The sequence below is a fragment of the Acomys minous genome (assembly GCF_964271855.1).
Source record: "Acomys minous genome assembly, chromosome: 2".
Lineage (NCBI taxonomy): Eukaryota > Metazoa > Chordata > Mammalia > Rodentia > Muridae > Acomys > Acomys minous.
In genome coordinates, this window is record NC_140484.1 from 3,714,678 (window position 1) to 3,736,312 (window position 21,635).

At 47.5% G+C, this 21,635-nt stretch overlaps 1 long non-coding RNA gene across 1 annotated transcript; it reads left to right on the plus strand.

The window, feature by feature from the left end:
• Positions 1–6,079: 6,079 nt before the first annotated feature.
• Positions 6,080–11,325, plus strand: LOC311590449. Its single transcript, XR_014776883.1, has 3 exons — positions 6,080–6,122; positions 7,328–7,413; positions 11,306–11,325. It is a non-coding gene; the product is annotated as an uncharacterized lncRNA (long non-coding RNA).
• The last annotated feature ends 10,310 nt before the right edge of the window (positions 11,326–21,635 follow it).

Genomic DNA, 21,635 nt, shown 5'->3' on the forward strand with positions numbered 1-21,635 from the left:
TTACGATGGTGGGTAACACCTTCCAACAGCGTGGGTGGAAAGGCCAGGAGACACTGGGTAGTGTATGGAGACACTGTTGCCCACCACTACCAGGCAGTGTGACTAGCATCCAGTGGGTGCCAGCTGCTAAGCATCCTGGGATGCCCAGAAGACCCCACCCCCAGCACCAGCTATTGAGAGGCAGGGCTCTCCTCAAACAGAACTTAAGGAAGGATGAGCTGGCTGTTTGTTTGTGACAGCCCAATCACTTCTTCGAGGTCTCTAGGTCGTATTTAAGATAGTCTCACTGACCCCGAAGACGAGCTGGGAACTGACCCTCTGCCACTTCACGCTTGCAGTGTGCACAGAGTCAAAGCGTGTCGTGGATAGGTCTGGGAGCACCTTTAACAGTTCTGTTTCCAGCCCATGTTTACTGGAAGGTTACTAAGGGGCTTTGTTTCTGAAGCCCATTTATTTCTTGTGGAATTGCAGCAGCCTTGGTTTTTCCTAAGTACTGTGCATTAGTTCCTGCTGCTGCCGTCTAGTGAAACATTAACGGGACACGCACGCACATTCTCCGAGATCGCCTGATTACTTCATTCATTTTTAACGAGCTTGCTGCGTACGCTTCAGGATAGCAAAGCAGAAATTGGATAACGTAATTCTTTCTGGGTGGGATGCCACTAAGTTTGGTTCTCAGGTGGGCTGAGGGCCGTTCAAAAGCCTTTTGCCCATATTTAACTCTTTAACTTCATCATTTCTATCAATGGGTTCCCTTCTCAGAATTTCTCTTTAATCAATTTTTGTGGCTGGAAACAACTATGTTTCCCTCAGCACTAAAGACTTTAGTAACTCAGCCTCGCTATAAAACTCCAACCTGAGGCTCCTGACAGGAAACATTGTATTCACATCAGTTTTTGAAGTGTAAAGGCGAACTGCTACATGAAATATTAATTTATGGCTCCTAGAATCAAGGTAATATCTTTAATTCAATCTATGTGCACACCTAAGTCATATAAATATATTATATTATTTTAAAATTCTCATCATATGGATTTTGAGCACATATTTTCATAAATATTCCACTAGTTTTTCCAGCTGTTGAGCAGTCTAAGCCCCGTGGCAGCAATGGTTATAGAATCACTCAACTAGAATGTTCCTTTTGCAGTGGGACGTGCCTCGGAACAAAGGAAAGTTAAATATCTCTTTGTTCGTGGTTGAGAAAGAACCTCAGCATCTGAGCGTTTTCTCCTAGCAGCTCTGCCCACAGAATTGAGGCCTCAGTGAAGACAGCAGTAAAATAATATCATGACTCCCGCATAACTCTTAATTGCACCGGAGCAAACCGTCCCTTGTCAGGTAGCGAACCAGTCTCTGTCAAGTTCTGGGAGCCCTCAACCAACTCAGCTTGCTCTCACGTGCTTAGCCTCTCATCCTTCTAAAACACAGCAAAGGCAGCAGTCCGCTGAATCAGCTGGCTCGGCTCATCAGCTTGGGAGCGGGAGTAGGATGATTGACAGCTGTTGTGTGCAGGATGATTGACAGCTGTCGTGCCCTGCTCAACTAGCCACACCGTTGCTCTCAGCCCAAGTGAACGGGTTGAAAACGAACGGGATGAAGTTACAGCAGCGAGTTGGTCTGTGGCCACTATTTTGCAGCTTGGCTTTTTTTTTTTTTTTTTTGTAAACGTGTGACAGGTAAGATGGTCTGGTCAGGCTGGCCACTTTGATTGCTTTAAGGTTTAAGGGCGCTCAATGCTACACCCTTCCACTAAGTCTCTAGAGGTGGAGGTTCAGAACTCAAACGGAAATAACAGATTTGTGTGAGTGAAGCTGGAATAGGGCGAACTGCCTGTGCCCACGACCAAGCCGGGTCCCCTGTCCTTTCCTGAGTTTTCCTAGACAGGTGCACTCTGCCTAGACAGGTGCACGGGCTTGCCAACCGTACCAGCTAGTTTTGTGACGACTTGACACGAGCTATAGCCATCAAAGAAGAGGGAGCTTCAACAGCAAATGCCTCCACAAGATCCCGCTGCAGGCAGGCCTGTAGGTCAGTTTCTTAGTTAGCAATTGATGAAGGAGGGCCCCGCCCACTGTGGGTGGTGCTAGCCCTGTGCTGGTGATCCTGGGTTCTACAAGAAATCAGGATGAGCAAACCATGGGGAGCAAGCCAGTAAGCAGCACCCCTCCATGGCCTAGGCCAAATAAACCCTTTCCTCCCCAACTTGCTTTTGGTCATGGTGTTGCATTGCAGCAATAGAAATCCTGGCTTACAAGTCTTGATCACAGTTCATCATGAAGGGAAGTTAGGCAGGACTCTGGAGGCAGGAGCTAAAGCAGACGCCATGGAGAGAGAGCTGTACAAAGGGTTCTTCCATGGCTTGCTTACTCTCCATGCCTGGCTCAGCCCACCCACCCAGCACCGGCACCACCCCTAGTGGGCTGGGCCCCTCCTGCATCAATCAATCACTAATAAGAAGATGCCCTACGGAATTGCTTATAGGCAATCTGATCGTAGCATTTTCTCAACTGACGCTCCTCTTCCCAGATGACCCTACTTCATGTCAGAGTTGACAAAAATACTAACGAGGGGATGTATCAAATAATTCCCAGACGGAGCTTTCTCTCTAGCCTTTCCACAGCATTGTCTACTGTGTGGGAGGAAGGATTGAAGGCAGGAAAAATTCAAGGGTGGTGATCGATCTCTGCCTTGAGTAATACAACGGTTACATAGTTTATGTGCCTGCGGTAAGACTTGGGAAACGAGGAAACATTATGGCCTGGGGAGGTGGCTCAGTGGGCAAAGCAGTTTGCATCCAAGTGCGATCTGAGTTTGGATCCTCAAAGCCTACGGTAACCTGGGCACATTAACTTGCCTGCGATCCCAGTACTCCTATGGGAGATGGAAGTGGAGCCAGGAGTCCCTGGAAAATTCTGACAGGCAGCTAGCTTGCTCCACCCAGAGGCCCTACTTCAAATAAGGTGGAAGGCAGGAGCCATCATCCAAAATTGTCCTCGTAGTGCTCCAGGCATGCCAGGTCACGCATGTGCCCCATACACACATAAGAACATGTACACGCATAACGTATAAACATCCTCTCTGGGTTGCGTCAGCACTTAAAAACCCAGTTTGCATGCTCGTCGGTCACTCAGATCAGCAGAGCCTTTTCTGCCTCACAGAGGTCATGTCCCACCATGGGACAAAGTTCTTATACCAGCCCCAAAGGTTCTTCCAAAACAACGTCTTTTTTAGTCCTCCAGTCCTCAGGCCCAGTAACCTGGCATCAGGCATCGCCTTTCACATGTGTAGTTTCCTCTCTGATGCACGCGCCGCCTCTCCTGTCCTCCAGTCCCTGACACTGACGGGGACCTCAGCCATGATGACCAAGCTTCCCTACAGCTACCGTGAGTCAGTCCATCATGGACAGATTTCTCTCATGTCGCCTCAAATGTAGCAGGTCTTGTGTCAAGGAGGGGAGGGTTATAGTACCCATTTGCTCCAAGTTTTTGACAGCACTCAGACTGATCCCAGCCAACGCCACAGCCCGCAGATGTATAAGCCAGGCAGTGAGAGGCTCTTTATGTCTTATTTAAACTCCTCTGATGGGCCAGTGACATGGCTCAGTGGGTAATGGTGACTGCTGCCAAGCCCAACATCCTGAGCTCAATCCCCGGGACTCACACGGTGGAAAGAGAGACCCAACTTTCACAAGTTGTCCTCTGACCTTCACACATATCACTGCTCACAGCTCTCTCTCTCTCTCTCTCTCTCTCTCTCTCTCTCTCTCTCTCTCTCTCTCTCTGTGTGTGTGTATGTGTGTGTGTGTGTGTGTGTGTGTGTACGTGTGCCCGAGCACATGCGAGCATGTGCATGTACACATAATTTTAAATAAAGCCTTGCCTGCTGGGTGTGGTGGCATACGCCTTTAGTCCCATCACTCAAACTGGCTTCTCTCAGCTTTTGACTGCATTGCTCCTTTGGGCCTCAAACTAACTCTCTTCTAATCTTCTGGCTTCTTCTCATTATCTGGCTCATTCTGTCTTCACCTGTGTCTAGCTTGTTCTCTCTTCAACCTGTCTCTGTAAAACTCTCCCGGTAAAACCACCTGTGCTCTCTCTGTCTCTGTCTCTCTGTCTCTCTCTCTGTGTCTGTTTCTGTGGGATAGGTGGCCACTTAGGGGCACCTCTGTGTGGTGGTGGTGGGCCACTCAGTGGCACCTCTGTGGGACAGGTGGCCACCCAGTGGCACCTCTGTGGGATGGATGGCCACTCAGTGGTACCTCTGTGGGAAGGGTGGCCATTCAGTGGCACTTCTAAAGAATGCTGTCAGATGGGTCTCCACCTTCACTCAGCAATATGTGGATATGTGGCTGTGTTACTTTATGTCTGACAAGAAATTGCCCAGCCCCGTCCTATAGATATGTAATTGTACCTCGCATCTGGTCTGTCCATTCTTACCACCCAAAAAGCCATCCGAGCGCATGGCATATGAGCTAATCTTCCGTCTGATCCATTAGAAATTCACTTTCAGTTAAGCCCTGAGATCAGCTTCATTCCTGAGGCTCAAAGGCTGGTGACATAGTTACATTAAAGGATTGAAAGTGTCCTCACCTCCCAAAGAGAAGAAATGGTACAGAGAAAAGGGAGGTGGAGGTGCCAGACCATAAGCCGCCATCGTGAGACAATGCTCTGTACTCTCTCAGAAATGCGCGATGACAACAGAAAGGAAATGAAAGGCTCAGAGCGAGGGATCCAGGAGTGAGCATTCATGTTTTCATGTATGCAGACATGTGTGTGCATGTGTGCTGATGTGTGCACGCATGTTGAGGTCAGAGGTCGATGCCAATTGCTGTCTACTTCACATACTGAGGTAGGAGTCTCACTTGACCCCACAGCTTGCCTATTCATGGAGTCACCCTGGTGGTCTTTGCCTCATGAGCCCTGGGACTGTAAGGGGGACTGCCCCATCGGTGCAGAGGTTGACAGCTGAACTCAGGCCCTCATGTCTGTGCGCAGAAAATGTTTCATCCACTAAGTCATCTCCCCAGCTTTCCTTGCTGAAGCTGGGCTCAATTTGAGGCAGAATATTAATGGCAAAGGACTCATTCGCTACCTCATCCTCAGTCCCCATGGGCAAGTCATCTCCTGAAAAGATAATATTTGAATAGATAATGACAATAAGTGAGCACTGGTCACCACACCACATGCATCTTCAGAAAATCTTTAATTTTAAACTAGTGCTTCAGAATCTGCAATAATCGTGCATAACCACATATTTGTGTCAATTCAATACTCAGATTTCAGGATCATTAGGTCCCCACAAGCCCTTCAAAAGAGAGCAGCTGCCATTTTGATTAACCCAGGCCAGGCAACACAGTGTCTAGATTCCCTCCCCCACTCTCTTTAAATTCATTGAGTAAAAAATAGATTGACGCGTACACCAGTTTTCTCAGGAACGTGCTTGAAGGTGAACTTGAGGTCACCTTAATGACTATGAAAACCACTTCTGACTGCCAGACGGGAAAACTTTCCCCAACTCTTTGTTTGAAACCGTGTCTTTGGGGGGAACTTTAACCTCTTTCTGACTCCTAATTAGCTTTTCCTCAGTGGTGGAAGTTCAGAGGAAGTGAAAATAGCAGGAGAGGTTGCCTGGGGCACAGGTTACAACAATAATGGGACGGTTTTCAGCTCATCCTCTGAGGCGATTCTGGGGATCAATGCAATTGTCTTTTAAGTATCCCTTAGATCTAGGCCTCCCTGGGAAGATGTTGATGTGTACCACAGCCTCGATTCCTGAGGTAGTTGGTTGATTTACACTGGCCCTGGCATCCCCACTCACAGGTGTGTCTTCAATGTCAAATTTCACAGGGTGAATCACTCTTCCCAGAACCTTCCTGGACAGCCTGCTGCAGACCTCTCAGACCTCAGGACCTTCTTGCAGTCAAGTATTTTTCCCCTCAGGCAGGGACATCTTCTGAGGTAGAAAAATAATCTATTCATTTGGAAAGCGACAGAAGGGTGACAGGCAGGAGACTTGTGTCTCAGAAGATCCCGTTCCGACGGGACTTCTTGCAGTGTTTTTCTCATTACTGAAATACCAACTCAGGTGGGTTCTTTCATTGAAGAATCAGTCTGTTCCCCAAGGTGAGTTTACGCTTTGATTCACTCATCAAGCGTTTACACAGGGCCTGCTCCGGACCAGGGAAGGGTAGTCGGCTTAAAGGATAATTTTATCTTTTGAAGAGTTGGCATTCTAGTCAGAGAGATGAATAAAACAAGAACAAAGCCAAGTCTGTTTTCCAGTAGTGAGGAAGCTGTGTGCGTGTGTTTGCTCGGCTGTTTGGTTGTTTGATTAACTGGTGAGTTGGTTGATCAGTTGGTTTGGGGTACCGGGGCCTTACCATGTTATGCAAGCTGGCCTCAAATTCCTCAAATCTATACCAGCGACAACGTGAGCGGTTGGGACTTGTAGTGCATGCTTCACTGTCAAGGACAGTTTATGTTTGGCCTCCCTGGTAAAGTAACAGTGACCTAAAGTAAGAGTGTAGGCACAGTCCTGAGAATGAAGGGGAGTAAGGAGGTCCTTCTCACAGGGAGGTCACTGAAAGGAAGTCTAAAAACCAGCAAGGGGAAAACTCCAAAACTTAATTTTTAGACCATAAAGAAGCCAGCATCCCTGCCTGAGAGTAAGAAGAGAACAGAGGACTAGGTGGCTGTTGTACTGGTTTTTCCTCCAGACTCCAAGCTCCTGAAATAATGACTCATGAGACTCAATTGCTATTTTACAAATACCTAGGCCATATAGCTAGGCTCGTCTCTGAGTAGTTCACAACTTAAAATAACCCATTTATTCTGCCACGTGGCTGGTTACCTCTGCTCAGGTACCATGTGTCTGTCCTCCTCACATCTTGCCTGGAGAACATCCTATCTGGCACTATCCCAGAATCCTCTCTGCCTGCCGGATGTCCCACCTTCTATTTTTCTGCCTCAGTTGTAGGCCATTAGCTTCTTACTGACAGGTGATACTTTTATACAAACACAAGAGATTCCTTCTACAGGTAAACATTTTAGCTGGGGAGGACCTACCTGGAAGACCACAGTCAAGAATTTTCTACAGTAACGAGGAGGCACTGAGTGATGTCAATCACATGAGTCAGGTGACAATACTGGTCAGTGAGTTTGAATACCTACTGCAACCTTTTTCTTTTATTCACCTGTAAAGTTCAGAGTGATATACAGTGGGGTTCAGCATCTTGGTTTTGTTCTGGTTTCCTTTCTGTTGCTGTGATAATAACTCTGGTCAAAAGCAACTTACAGGAGGAAAAAATTTAGTTGGCTTATCCTTCCAGGTCACAGCCCATCACTGAAGAATGTTATGAAGAAAACTTGACCAGGCGTTCAAACACAGAGAAACGCAGCTTGCTGGCCGGTTCAGGTAGGGTTGTGTTTAACTAGCTTTCTGATACAGCCTTAGATCACTTGATTAGGGATGGCACCCACAGTGACTCGGCCCTCACACAGCAATTAACAATCAGGACAGTTCCTCCACAGATATAACCAGTCCAAGGTAAACATCACCTAGCAAGGCTCCAGATTGTGTCAGTTGGCGATGCCCATGAGGCTAATGTTGGAGCAGCTCACACTGGACATAGTTTTTCCCTTAGAATCTGGATATGCCTCTCAAGTGTCTGATGACCAAGTCTGATTTTTGTTCTCATAGCAACAAATTAAAGGATGGCTGGAAAATTAATGGCCACGGCTTATGATGGTTTTATGATCTGATTAATACATTTAATATCAAAATACAAACTCAACCTACACCTTAGTATTTCAGAGGGGAACTTTTGTGTCTATAGGGCTTTCTTTCTGATCTTTTATTGTTGTGTTAAAATATAATTTTCTATTTATTTACTTTTAGCATTTAAAAAGTATTTATTGGTGTGTGCATTTGTGCATGCATGTGTGTGTGTGTGTGAGAGAGAGAGAGACAGTGACAGAGAGACAGAGACACAGAGAGAGACAGAGAGAGACAGAGACAGAGAGAGACAGAGACAGAGACAGAGAGACAGAGACAGAGAGAGACAGAGAGAGAGAGAGAGAGAGACAGAGAGACAGAGAGACAGAGAGACAGAGAGACAGAGAGACAGAGAGACAGAGAGACAGAGAGAGAGAGAGAGAGAGAGACGTGAACATGCCTGTGGAGAGCAGAACAGGGTGTTGGGTCTCCTGGACCTAGAGTTAGAGGCAGCTGTGAGCTGACTGAGATGAACTTTAGGAATTGAATTTGGCCTCACACAAGAGCAGCAATGCTTTCAGCCACTCCACCATCTCTCCAGTCCATGATTAAATGTTTAAGACTCTTTCTCCTGTTGTTTCAAACACAAATCAGTGTGTGTGTGTGTGTGTGTGTGTGTGTGTGTGTTTGCTATTTTTGAGTCATACCCCTTGTTTCTTGGGTGATATGGTTACTCTTGTCTCTTTTTGTCTCTTGGTGCATCCTTTTAGATTTTTCAAATCCTCCCAAATTCTTCCTTAATAGTTTTAGGCTGTGGCTGAGGTAACTTTGAGCTGCCATGCTCCGGACTGTTGTGCTGTTCCTTTAGAGGTACACTGTCACTCAGTAACTTTCTTTCTTCACTCTGAGTCTATGAATTTTAATTGGTAAATTGTCTCTTGGTAAAATAGTTTCAAGAAGTAACTTGGCATTTGGTGGCTTCATTGTAAGATTATTTACCAAAAAATGATTAAATTCCTTTATTGAAAAAGGAAACCTGTCAAGGAAGGAAAATGCATACAGAACTCAAACCACTACTTTTGAGGAAGGTACAAATCTGCTTAGGAACTTAACGTGACACTTTTGAGAGATTCCAATAATGAAAGTTGCAGAAAAATCTCAAAGTGAACTCAGCCTGCCCGTCTCTAGATGCAGTTCTAGCAAGCGTATAAAATGTTTTCTACCCCCAGGGAAGACTCTCCTCTTACACTCTTAGGGTGACAACCTTCCTGAAGGATGAAAACAGTCACTGAGGCGGGTGGCTGGTCTCATTGCTGCAGACTCTTGCACTCACAGAGCTTTCCACTTAATCTCTTCCTGAATTATTTTTTTCTCTACGGAAGTACCTGCTAGACAGCCAGATAACCATCCAAAATGTTGTTACACTTGTGGGACGCGTTTTATGACTTAAAAGTAATTTAAAAATCAATTCCCTTCACCATTTGCTCTGTGTTGCTCTGAGATGTGGTCAAATGGAAGAGCTTTCCTTGGCATTCAGTCTCCTCCAGCTGGGCCACCTTCCGCTCAAGCCTGGCTTTCAGGAGCATGGCTAATGCCTCTGGTATGCCTGTCTCTGCTCCCTACTCCCAAGCCTGTTTTGAACAATGTTAAAACTGTATTCTAAATTTCCCATTTTATATTCTTCCCAGGGTGTTTCTATCTTCTCTTATAGTTGTCTGTATTTTATGTTTCCTCACAAATATAAACTTAATGTATATATCATTTTTAAAAAATAGGAAAAGAATCCATTCTGCAAATTCCACTTGAGGTTTTAACCCAGAATGAAACAAATCCCCATTTACTTGAAATAGACCTCTTTTATTAGGAAACTCACTATTTCCTCTAAGTGAATGGCTTGAATTTTTCCTATATTGTTATTACAACATCTTAAAGGTGATTTGGATGCTGTATGTGTTTGGTTTTTTGAGGCAGGGCCTCTTATTTTCTAGCCACTACGAGCCTCACGTTCCGGGTGAATCCTTCTGCTTCAGCCTCTGCTGGTGCTGGGATCGTAGATGTGACCCGCGCCTGAAATGAGTAGCTTTCAATTTAATAAAAAAGAATGCGCTTGGCTCATTGTGAGGCTTTAGGTGAGACACACATGGAGTCGGAGCCCCAGCTTGCTCAGCGGTGGAACTGGGATGTCAGTCCACAGCTGGCAGGCTGGAAATGGAGACACAAGTGGTTCCAGGGCTGAGGAACACAATAAACTAGCGGGTTACTCCAAGCTGAGACGCGACCGCTGATTTTACAAGCTCCATCTACTGCTTGCCCACCCCAGAGTCTGGTTGACCCCTTGCATGGCTTAGGTTTACAAAAAATACCCTCTGCTAGGAGAAGGTGCTGCCATGGGGCCACCCCTGCAGGAAAGAACGGGCACGGTCTGGTGGTGGAACTGAGAGAAGTCCCAAACCAGAAGCCTCCAAACCGCAATAGTCTGTCTGTCTGTCTGACTATCTATCATCTATCCATCTGTCTATCTATCTCTGTCTTACCAAATCATTCTTTAAAGCCATTTTGGGAGTTGGCTTTTTTTTTCTTTCTTTCTTAAATCTAAGGACCTCATTAAGCCAAACGCCAGCAGTGTGTTGGCAGCAGGAAGAAAGTGGGGAAAACCTCTCGGTGTTTGATCATGAAAACCTTCCCAACAAAATCAAGACAAACACAGTCCCCTCGCACCACCCGTCCGCCTGAGAGTAACCGTGTGCCCGTTCACAGCATCCAGTCAAGAGCTATTTGCATGAATTCGGAAGCAGAGAGCAGCACCCTCCAGGAAGCTGGTCCACATCCACAGCTCTAGAACTATGACTTAATTAAATGCAATTAAGACACTGACACTATTTTATTAGAAAAGGAAAATGCTAACGCTGTCTCCCCTACAAATTAAAGAAAGAGACATAAGGACAAAGTCAAGTGTCTTTTCTAGTCTCAATGTCCATTTGTTTGCATGTGCACACGTGCGTTTGTGTGCACATGTGTGCAAATGTGTGTGTGCACGTGTGTGCAAATGTGCCACAGCACATATATGGAGCTCTGAAGAAAACTGCAGGAGTCCGCTCTCTCCTTCCGCTATGTGGGTCTTGGGGATCCAACTCAGGCTGTCAGGCTTGGACTGAGACATCTTGACAACCCTGAAACAGAAATTGTAACGAGTGTATACCGTCTACTAGTATGTTTATGTATGTGTTGACCCTTGAGTGTGTATCCCCACCCAGTAAGTCTGAGTCTTGTCTGGCCCGTGGCACCAATCTGAGACCCAAAAGGTGAGAAGCTGGACGCAGCAAAACTCCTAAGGTCAGAGGGTGTCGGGAGACGTCCGCTTCCTCTCTCGTTCCCGCCACAGGGACACCTGGCTCTGGGTCCCGATGGTGGGACGTCTGGGTCTCCATCCTCTCCTTCCCAACTCTGCCGGCTGTGCTCAGCACATCAGTCTGTCCGTGTCTGTAGTTTCATTTAGTTGCTTGACTTTTGCTCTGTTTCATATTTGGGGGGAAGGGCCAAACTTTATCTGCTGGCTGTTCACCCCTTGACTTAGCTTTTAACTCATTTCAAGGATTTTCAGGGGAGGAAAGGTGGCTGAATTGGAACAGCAAAAACTGCTTAAAATGGTGCTTGGAGCTATGCGCCTTCAGCTAGAAGCCTAGCACTCCTGGGAAAGCCCCTCCTCCTGGGAAAGCCCCGCCTCCTGGGAAAGCCCCGCCTCCTGGGAAAGCCCCGCCTCCTGGGAAAGCCCCGCCTCCTGGGAAAGCCCCGCCTCCTGCCCGGATGGAGGCTGCCTGATCTGTGTGAACAGCTTCGTGCCCATGAGGCGGATTCGGCTTGTTTAGCAAGACGCGCCCCCCTCATACTTACAGCTGGAGGATGCAAGGAAAGTTTTATCTGTCTTAAATATACAAATGTATGTGGCCACTACATTTTTGCTTCTGACTGGCCTTAAACATATGAATTTACAGTGTTCTGTTTATCTTGGATACAGATTATTGGCGTATAAATTGTTGGATATGGTTAAAAATCTATAATATCTGTAAAGTTAACTTAAACTCGTAACTTAGGGCTAGAACCATTATGGGCAGCAACAAATTAAACCAACCAAAGAAACAGGTCTCCAAAAACACTTTAAATTGGGATAAGAGTTTACATAATTTTTGTCCTATCTTAAAAATCAGGTTTATAGGCCAGACATGGTAGCACACACCTTTAATCCCAGCACTCGGAAGGCAGAGGCCAGCCTGGTCTACTAAGCAAGTCCAGGGCAGCCAAGGCTACACAGAGAAACCCTGCATCGAATCCCCCCCCCCAAAAAAAAACAGGTTTATAAATAAAGGGGAGTTTTAAAACTATGCTTGGTTAATGAGCTGTTAAAGCTACACCTCCATGTGTTCATATGTAAGAGCTTTTCTTTCTGGCAGCCAAACTTTATAACATCAAAATAATTCACTTGGAATTCGCTTGGAATTGTCATAAAGACACTGAATGGTTTACACTGTTAAAACTTGGTTTTGTCTTCTAAAAATTATGGTTATGTTCTGTGACTTCACTCTTAGAAGGGTACTTTATTTTAATACTGCAAAAACACACAACTCTGCAATTTTTCTTTAAGGAAAATTTTTGAAGTTTTACAGAAAATTAAAAACTGGATTTTTGTTTTCAAAATAGTTTTTTTTTAATATTTAAATTTATAAGGCTATAGGACATTTTAAAGCTTATCAGGTAATTTATCACAATGTCTTTATTAATTGTCGGAGGTTGGCCTGGTGTATTTTGACGCTAATTACTGCTTACTGTCTTTTAATGTGCCCCAAGAATTGCTATGTAACCTTGCTTAAAAGCTTATTCCTATTAGACCAATAAAAAGCCGACAGGTCTGGGAAGGCACACGGGATAGGCATGGCTAAGGCCTCAGGCCTTTGAGGACAGAGAGGATCTTGGGAAAAGAGACGGGATGGAGGAAGAAGAAAAAGGAGGGTTGCCATGGGATGGGAAGAGAGCCCCGTGGGCCCAGAGGAGGAGCTCTGAAGTTCCTCATGGAAAGAGATGGGGAACATTGGCAGGTATTCTGGGATCATGGATGGGAAGGTATCTGAGGTGGGGAGGTAAAGTTAGTTCAGAAGGTTAATATCGGCCCTGCTCTGGGTAAAGGCTTGCTCTGTGTTTTCATTGATTGTTATCGGGCTAGAAAATACAGCCGTATTAATAATAATTAGCCTAACAATAAACATTTATTGGGCCATATTTTTAAATTAACCACAACAATTAATATATGATCTTGACGAATAGATAAAATTTAAAAAACAATAATAACAACAACTAAAAATTAGGGTTACAGCTTAGCGCCAGAGACTAAAGAATTCCTATCTTACGGTGCAAAAGGGCGATGGCCTTGGGCATCTGACAAAGAACTTGAAACAGTTTCTCAACCAATGGGTCATACCACTTTGGCAGTCAAATGACCTTTTTACAGAGGTATCCTAAGATTGCCTACAAACTGGATTTTCATTTTATGATGGATGCCACAGCAGTTATCACAGCCCCACTTAGTGTCTTCCATGCCTCCACTCTCCTCTTGACTGTAGCTTACTCTACAGAAACGGCCAAGCGTCGAATAACCTCACCAGTGGTGGGCACTGTGGAGCGTCTTGATTTCTTTTCTATTGCTATTTACTCTTTCTGGAACATTCTTCCCAGCCCACGCTCTCCAGACTGGATAATTCTTGTGGCAGTTTGAGATGTCTCCTATATTTTTTGAGTGTTTGAATGTTCTTGTTCCTTGTTGGGCTGCTGTTTGGGGAGGCTGAGAAGGCCTTGCTGGGAGAGGTTTGTCACCGGAGGTGGCCTTTGAGGGTTTGAAGATGTGTGCCATTTTGAATTTCCTCTCTCTTCTCTGTCTTTGCAGCTCAGGTTGTTAGCCCTGGGAGTCTGCTCCACCTTCCGTGTGTGCGGATTGCTGCCGCCCCCCCCCCCCACACACACCACGACACACCCTCGCTCTTCTGGAACCACAAGCTCGAATTAACTCTTCCTGTATATGCTGCCTCAGACATCGTGTTTTATCACAGCACAGAAAAGGGACAAATATAATTCCTGCTCACCTTTGGGCATCACTGTGGGTTTCCTGTCTTCTCAGCCCCCCACCTCCTCTCCAAGTCTAGACAGGTGCTCTGTTGTTTGTGTCTACTGTAATTGCTGCTTACTCCTCGGTTCAGCAGGCATCAGGCGGGCAGGAAGGCATGCGTGAGAAGCCCTCTGCAGACTTCTGCGTTTCAGGCAACAGTTAGGATGTCCATATACCTGGTCAGCATCCTATGGCACAAACCCCACAGTCAGTGGTTAGCAAGACTCTTCTAGGTATCAGAGTCAATGAGGAAATCCTCCTTACAATCCAAGGAAGGCTGGCTAAGCCAACGATGAAAAAATCGTCTTACTTGAGGACAAGATAAGGAAAGGAAGGAATAAGTGTCCCCTGAACGATGACATATGTATTTCTGTCCCCACAAAGCTCAGCCTCCAGGCAGGAGTTCTAAGGCTTTCATAGCAGGGCCTGCCTGCTTGGCTTTCTTCTCAGGAAAAGTCTAACATTTTCTGTCTCCTCCTCTTTGTATCACCCTCTAGGCTGTGGGAGGGCAGGCTTCGCCTATCTTGTTATACACTTGCTGTTCTCCCACTCCTCTCTCCGTCCCCAATAAACTGCCTCCACGTTCCCTTCTGTACCTTCTTAAAATCTCTCTTTTTCTCTGTGTCTGTCTGTCTGTCCGTCTGTCCGTCTGCCTGTCTGTCTCTGTCTCTGTCTCTGTGTGTGTGTGTGTGTGTGTGTGTGTGTGTGTGTGTGTGTGTGTATGCCCTAGGAGACCCGAAAAGGGTGTGAGATTCCCTGAAGAGGGAGTCACAGGCACTTGTGCACCGTGAGTCCTACACCCCAAACTCAGGTCCTCTGGAAAAGCAGCAAATACTCAACCTCTGAGCAACCTCTCTGCCCACCACCCCATGTCCATTTTTAAAGTTATCAATAAGACGGGAGCCGACAAAGGGGGCTGTGTCCTCCAATAACAATAGGTGTCTCTACCTGTCTCCTCCCTCTCAACTGTTTCCTCACCCTCGGGGATCAGGGGACATTTGTCATACGTGTAAGCAGCACGTACCCACCGGGCTCTCTTGTCCCTGCTCTGAGAGCGGCACATGCTGTGCATGGAGTTTGCTCATGATTTGCTTGGCAGCATCTGCTTGAGGCTGCTGCTACCTCTGCTCTGAAAAAGCCCAGGAGTCTCACTGTGGTCCCCACCCACACAGAGCAGTACAGGCATGGCTGCTCTGGCTCAGGGAGCCCTGGCTTCTGACTCCATGCACAGGCCCTTTAAGCAGGAAGACACAGGATCAGCCTGGGGTAAACCAAAGCCATCGCACATGATCAAAGCGTGCACATTGTCATGCGTGCACATTGTCACAGGAGCAACTTTATGACGGGGCTTCAGCAGATTGAAAACAGATTGGCTATCAGGGTTTCTAAATACACAAATAAGTGGGCCATATTTAGGTTTTTCTATGAAGGCAGAGGGACGGAGGGAGGGAGGGAGGGAACTCGAGAGAGCGCACAGAGCCTTGTGGTGTCCTAGAACAGGCATTTGGGGAGAATGGCTGAGCTAGTGAACCTTGAAATGCTGAGATCTTCCTCTTTCTCCTGCTGCCGAGGCTCTGCAGGCAGCCAGGCACTGAGGCACTGTCAGAGTGAGTGAGTAGCTCCATAAACCAGGCCTCTGTGGCTGAACGGCTGGGGCATAGCATTCTGAAACTCCTTAGAGCGCAGCAGGCTTCTCTAAAATATTTATGGCAAGCAGCAACATGGCAAGCCAGGGCTTGGAAATCTGGAATGAAGGCTAAGAAAGCGGCTGCAAAGGGGCCAGCCAGCCCCATCATCTCTGGTACTCGTCTTAATGACTCAGAATTTCCCTTCTTTATGTGCAGAGAGCAGCCAGGGGTGGTGGGGTTTGGGAGAGGAGGTGAGACACCTGGCTGGCCACTGACAGAGTAAACCCTTGGGCTTGGGGGCAGGGCTTTCCGAAGGCTCTGCGAGAAGGTGCCCTTCCAGCGTCTCACTGGTCTGAAGTGCCTATAATGAAGCCTACCTGGAGACTCAGCTAAAAGAAGCTTGTCTGGTGGCGCACTCCTTTAATCCCAGCACTCGGGAGGCAGAGGCAGGCGCAGGCGGATCACTGTGAGTTCGAGGCCAGCCTGGTCTACAAAGCGAGTCCAGTATAGCCAAGGCTACTCAGAGAAACCTTGTCTCAAAAAAAAAAAAAAAAAAAAAAAAGTCCATCTATAAAAAAAAGAAGCTTGTCTGGTCCCGGGGATAGCCCACTTTCAGGCCCCCGGAGGGGAGCAGGGGAGCCCACGATGAAGCTCCCCAAACACTCTCACAGGTAAGTTCAGCCGCCAGAGGTCGGAAGCAGCTTCTGGGACTTCTGTTACTTTGGCTGTTATTTTGGTACTGAAAGCTTTCCTTCCGTCTCCTCCTCTCCTCCGTTATAGCGGGAGGCCCACATAGTTACTGGGATGGCCTGGTGGAAGTCCTGGTGAGCCCACTCCTGCCGCCTGGATTGCCTGGATCCTGGTGAGCAAGGGTACTTGTGCCGTGGGTCCCAGAGCCTTTCTTTCGTGGATGCTCTCACTCACAATACCCAGCTGAAATACAGTTGCCAGTGTGCAAAGCATGCAGACCCCAGCTGTGCCCGGGAGAACCAGATATGGGTTCACTGTAGGGTGTTCAATCTTTGAAGAACCCTCAGAGCTTGGTGTGATCCAGACCTGGGCCAACGGACGGCCTGGGAAAGGCGGAGCCGTCGGCTTCCCTCAAGACAGCATTTCCCACTCAACACTTACTTAGAGGGCAGACTAAAGTTGTTTCCTGATGTTGTGTGGCAGCTTTTCCCAAGACTGAAACATTCCTTCCTTCACGGAGGCTCCTTTGATAGAAATAAATAACCCAAAATTGTCTCAGGAAGTCCCGGAAGTGAACAGATTCACCAGGGCTTCTTCCCCAAGAGTAAACAGTTGAGACAGCTGGGAATCATTCCCAGACAAGACAAGCAGTTGGCCAAAGCCAACTGAGCCACCGGGAAAGGCTGCTCTCCCACCTGTTGAGCAGGCCATGCATGCAGCACGTCCCGGTGCCCAGCGTTGGGCAGGTGAAGAGCTATCCATTGTCACCGGGGTTGAGATGCCACTTGACCCAGATCCAACACCCAGTAACCTGTTTTTATTATCATTTGGTTTTGTGTGGTTTAAGATAGCGTCTCTTCCAGCTCAGGCTGGCCTCCAACTCACTATGTAGTTAAAAAGAGACTTTGAACAGGTGCGAGCCACCACACCTGGCAGAAACCTGCATTTAAATTTGGGGAGCAGACAGGCGATTTGAAACTATTGTAAAATGTTCCATTTCCTGCCTGGCACATGCGTGTGACCCCAACACACAGAGGGCTGGGGCTAGAAGATGGGTAATTAAAAGACCCTGTCTCAAAAACAAAACCTAACAAACAGGCTTTCAAATGCTCTATTTCAGACACAGTTTTTCTGACCTTGTTTTGGGGGTTTTGTGTTTTGTTCTGCTTTTGAAATAGGATCTCATGTAGCCTGAGCCGTGCTCAACCGTGCTACGTAGTCAGAGATGACCTTGAACTTCTGATCCTCCAGTCTACCTCTCCACGCTGAGATCGCAGGCATGTGGGGGGTGGGGTAAGCAACACCTACCTCTCCTCTAAGGTCACAGTGACAAGCTGGGCACAATGCCACCAAGGTTTATTCTGGGGAGCCAGTGAGTCGACTGGGGCCTCCTTAATTCTGTCCGCACTCACAGGTGAGGGGTTACTTACGGAAGTGTAGGTACTCCTCAGCCAGGCTGAAACTGAAAAGTCCCTGCCAAGGCTAAGCCCCCTCCCCCTCCCCCCCCCATATACTCTAGCCCTCCCAGGGACTCCGAGGCCATGTGCAACAGGGCAGAATTACACACAGCTGCTGAGCACAGCTGGGTCTGGGTACTCGGATGAAGGCCCCTCCTTCCGAGCATCAGCATCACCGGTCAGCAAACCCAGACGTGATCTTCTTTGTCGAGCAGCTGGACCCTTGAAGATGTCAGACATTGGGCTATGAGGATCGTCCAAACCGACAGCCATCATGCCTGGCTTTTGCTGCCTTGAAACACATCAGCATGCATATGTGCAAGTGTACGTGTATGTGTGTGTATGAGTGAGTGTATGTGTGTATGAGTGTTGGTGGGAGTGTGCATGTGGGTGCACATGTGTGTGAGTACAAGTGTGTGTGTGTGTGCCTTTGTGTATGTGTGCATGTGTGAGTGTAAGTATGTATGTGTGTATGTGTGTGTATGTGTGTGATGTGCCTGTGTATGTGAGTACATATGTGAGTGTATGTGTATTGTATGTGTGCATATGTAAGTATATGTGTATTGTGTGTGAGTGTATGTGTATTGTATATGTTTGCATTTGTGAGTGTATGTGTATTGTATATGTATGCATGTGTGAGGGTATGTGTGTGGATGTGCATGTATGAGTATGTGGGTACTCTTGTGCAACTGCATGTGAGTGTACACATGTCTACGTATGTGTACACATGTATGTGTGAGTGTGTGAACACATGTGTTTGCATGTGACTTTATGTATGCACGTGTCTTGTGTGTGAGTGCATGTGTGTGCACATGTGTGTACGTGTGTATATTCACATGTGTGAGTCTGTGTGTGTGTGTGTGTGTGTGTGTGTGTAATTTGTATCAGATTCCACACAGCTCTTCTGTCTTTCAGTTCTGTCCAGCTGTAGAATAGCTGTACTTTGTAAGAATGAATTCCCGCCTCTCATGCCTCTTTTTGGTTTACATATGTCCCCCAGGGGCAGAAAATTTGATTTTAAAGGCACTTTAGTGACCTAATCCAGTCCCTCACCAGGAGCTATGGCAGGTGCCCAGTGCTATGTAACAGGGCCTTGGCTCCCTGAGTTTACATTCTGACTCCGCCATTTAACGGCTGCTCCTTTGCCTCCTGCCCTGGCTCTGTTGTTTGTAAGCTTGGAGTGTGGGTGCCTTGATCATGGGTTGTTTCTGGAGAGCTAATAAAAATCAGTGCATAGAGCCTGGCCCATAACAGCTGCTCAGTAAAAAGGAGGCTAATGTGACTGGATTTCTCATGCCCTGTGTGCTGTTTCCAAGACAGCCTGCCGCCCCCACAGCTTGCAGGACAATTCTCATGTGCACACAAAGAGGGACTGAAGGAGGGACAGGTAGACCACAGGCTGGAAAGGGAGGGGCACACATGCCACAATACACACATGGAGGTCAGAGGTCAACTTGGTGGGGCTGATGACCTCCTCTGTCTTTATGTGAGTCCTGGGGAACAGACTCAAGCTGCCAGGTTCAGTCTTGCAGCAAAGGCCTTCATGGTCACTTTCCTAGATCCAGCTTTCCGTACACCCACACCCACCACCCACGGGATTATGGAAATAATCTCCTTGAAATGTTTTGAGTGGTGTCACCCAGTTACTGTTGTCCCCAGCCACATATGAGTGGGCTTGGTGAAGACGTTGACAGTGAGTGTGCGTCTGTGCATGTGTGCCGGCACCCCTGTGTGCCCAACAGCAAGTGTGCGTCTGTGCGTGTGTGCTGGCACCCCTGTGTGCTGCATTGTGAGTGTGCGTCTGTGTGTGGGTGCCGGCACCCCTGTGTGCTGGACAGTGAGTGTGTGTCTGTGCATGGGTGCCAGCACCCCTGTGTGCCGGACAGTGAGTGTGCGTCTGTGCATCTGTGCCGGCACCCCTGTGTGCTGGACAGTGAGTGTGCGTCTGTGCGTGGGTGCCGGCACCCTTGTGTGCTGGACAGTGAGTGTGTATCTGTGTGTGTGGGTGCTGGCACCCCTGTGTGCCGGACAGTGAGTGTGCGTCTGTGCGTGGGTGCCGGCACCCCTGTGTGCTGGACAGTGAGTGTGTATCTGTGTGTGTGGGTGCCGGCACCCCTGTGTGCCGGACAGTGAGTGTGCGTCTGTGGGTGTGTGCTGGCACCCCTGTGTGCTGGACAGTGAGTGTGTATCTGTGTGTGTGTGTGTGTGCTGGCACCCCTGTGTGCTGGACAGTGAGTGTGTATCTGTGTGTGTGTGTGTGCTGGCACCCCTGTGTGCTGGACAGTGAGTGTGTATGTGTGCGTGGGCGCTGGCACCCCTGTGAGCTCATTGTTTTGTTTTCCTGGGGACTTGAAGTGGCGAGCATGAGCTTCTAGCCTGTGAGAGTCCACACCTCTTAGAAAAGATACAAGTCACCAACCGCAGCGGACAGCTGCTTTACTAGAGGGCACCAAACACAGCCTGAACCAGACAATGGTGGCACAGGGCTTGTATGCCAACACTCTAGAGTCAGGAAGGTGGCAAGTCAGAGACCAGCTTGGGCTACTGAATGCTCTCCATTGACAGCCTGAGCTTCACAGTGAGATCCTGACACACACACACACACACACACACACACACACACACACACACACACACACTAAAATATAAAATAAATACAAGTTTACTGCTGTAGATGCAGACACAGACCAGCCTGTGTGTGGCCACAGTGCATTCCCAGACAGCCACTCATGTGTTCCTGTAGAATTTTCCAATGTAAAAAAAGTTCATATTATATTAAGCTATAAAAGGATAGGACAAAATTATGTATAGCTCACAGAAATTTTTAAATGCATAAAATGTGAGAGGAAAAATAAGTCTCAGTAGCAATAAAAGAATCATAGCCGCTGTTATTTAATTTTTAATATTTTGGCATCATTCAGGTAAAGTCTGTATCAGGGAGCAACATACATAGACCCCCTTCCTTTCAAACATGTGTCTCCTCTGGCCCTGGTTTTCTCCAACCCTATTTTGATATCTGATCTATTAATTCATACACACATGGTAATAGCTTAGCTGACAGCTAGTGAATGCCATTGTAAGGTATTGTTATCTTAAAAATGGGTTTCTGTGGGGGCAATGACTTCAAGAAAGTTCCCAACGCCAGGCTCTTCCAGAACTAGACAAAAGAGTTTATTCTAAAACCAACCTCTGCAATGACTTGGAGAGTTACAAGGGAAATGGGACAGAATGAGCTAACATGGAAATTCTCTCACATGATTCCTATTGGCATCTGTTGCCCCTGTGTAACTAGATGCTTAGGGTCTGTGTTGGGATGACCAAGGAGCTCCAAAAATATGCAAATGGAGGGAGCGGGGCCTGGGAAGGTGTCTTAGGGGTGAGAGCGCTCACCCACCGCGCTTGCGCAGCACCACCGCTCAGTTCTGAGCATCCAGCCTCAGCCTCCCGCAGCTCCAGTTGCGGGCATCAGACTCTGACGACCTGAGTTCGACCGTGGACCTCACGTGGTGGAGGGAGAGAACAGATTGCCTCAAGTGGTCCTCTGACCGCCACACGTGCACAGTAGCATGCGAGCACCCCTCTTAATATAAAAATTAGTACCGAAATAAACAAACGCCTTCTGTGCGGGGAGAGAGACCCTTTGGCTGCATCGCCCCCTCGCGGCAGCATTCGGGAACTGTCTGGCAACCAAGGTTGACCTTGCTTCCAATTTTTTCAGGCACCAAGGCTGTTCTGGGCCTCCAGGAAATAGCATCAGCATCCTGCTGGGTCAGCACCGGCCCTGTTGTAGGTGCCCGGTTACCCTTGACTGCCATGTCAGCAAGAGACTTGGAACCGTAACCCTGGGGCGAAGTTTACAGACCCGTTCCTGTCGGCAGTAAAGAGCTGAAGATAGTATGCTACAGGGTAGCTTATCTCTGGGACTGCTGAGTGAAGCTGGACTCATTCCAGAAACTTTAAAGGAAAAAAAAAATGCAGGACAAGGTTGATTGACTC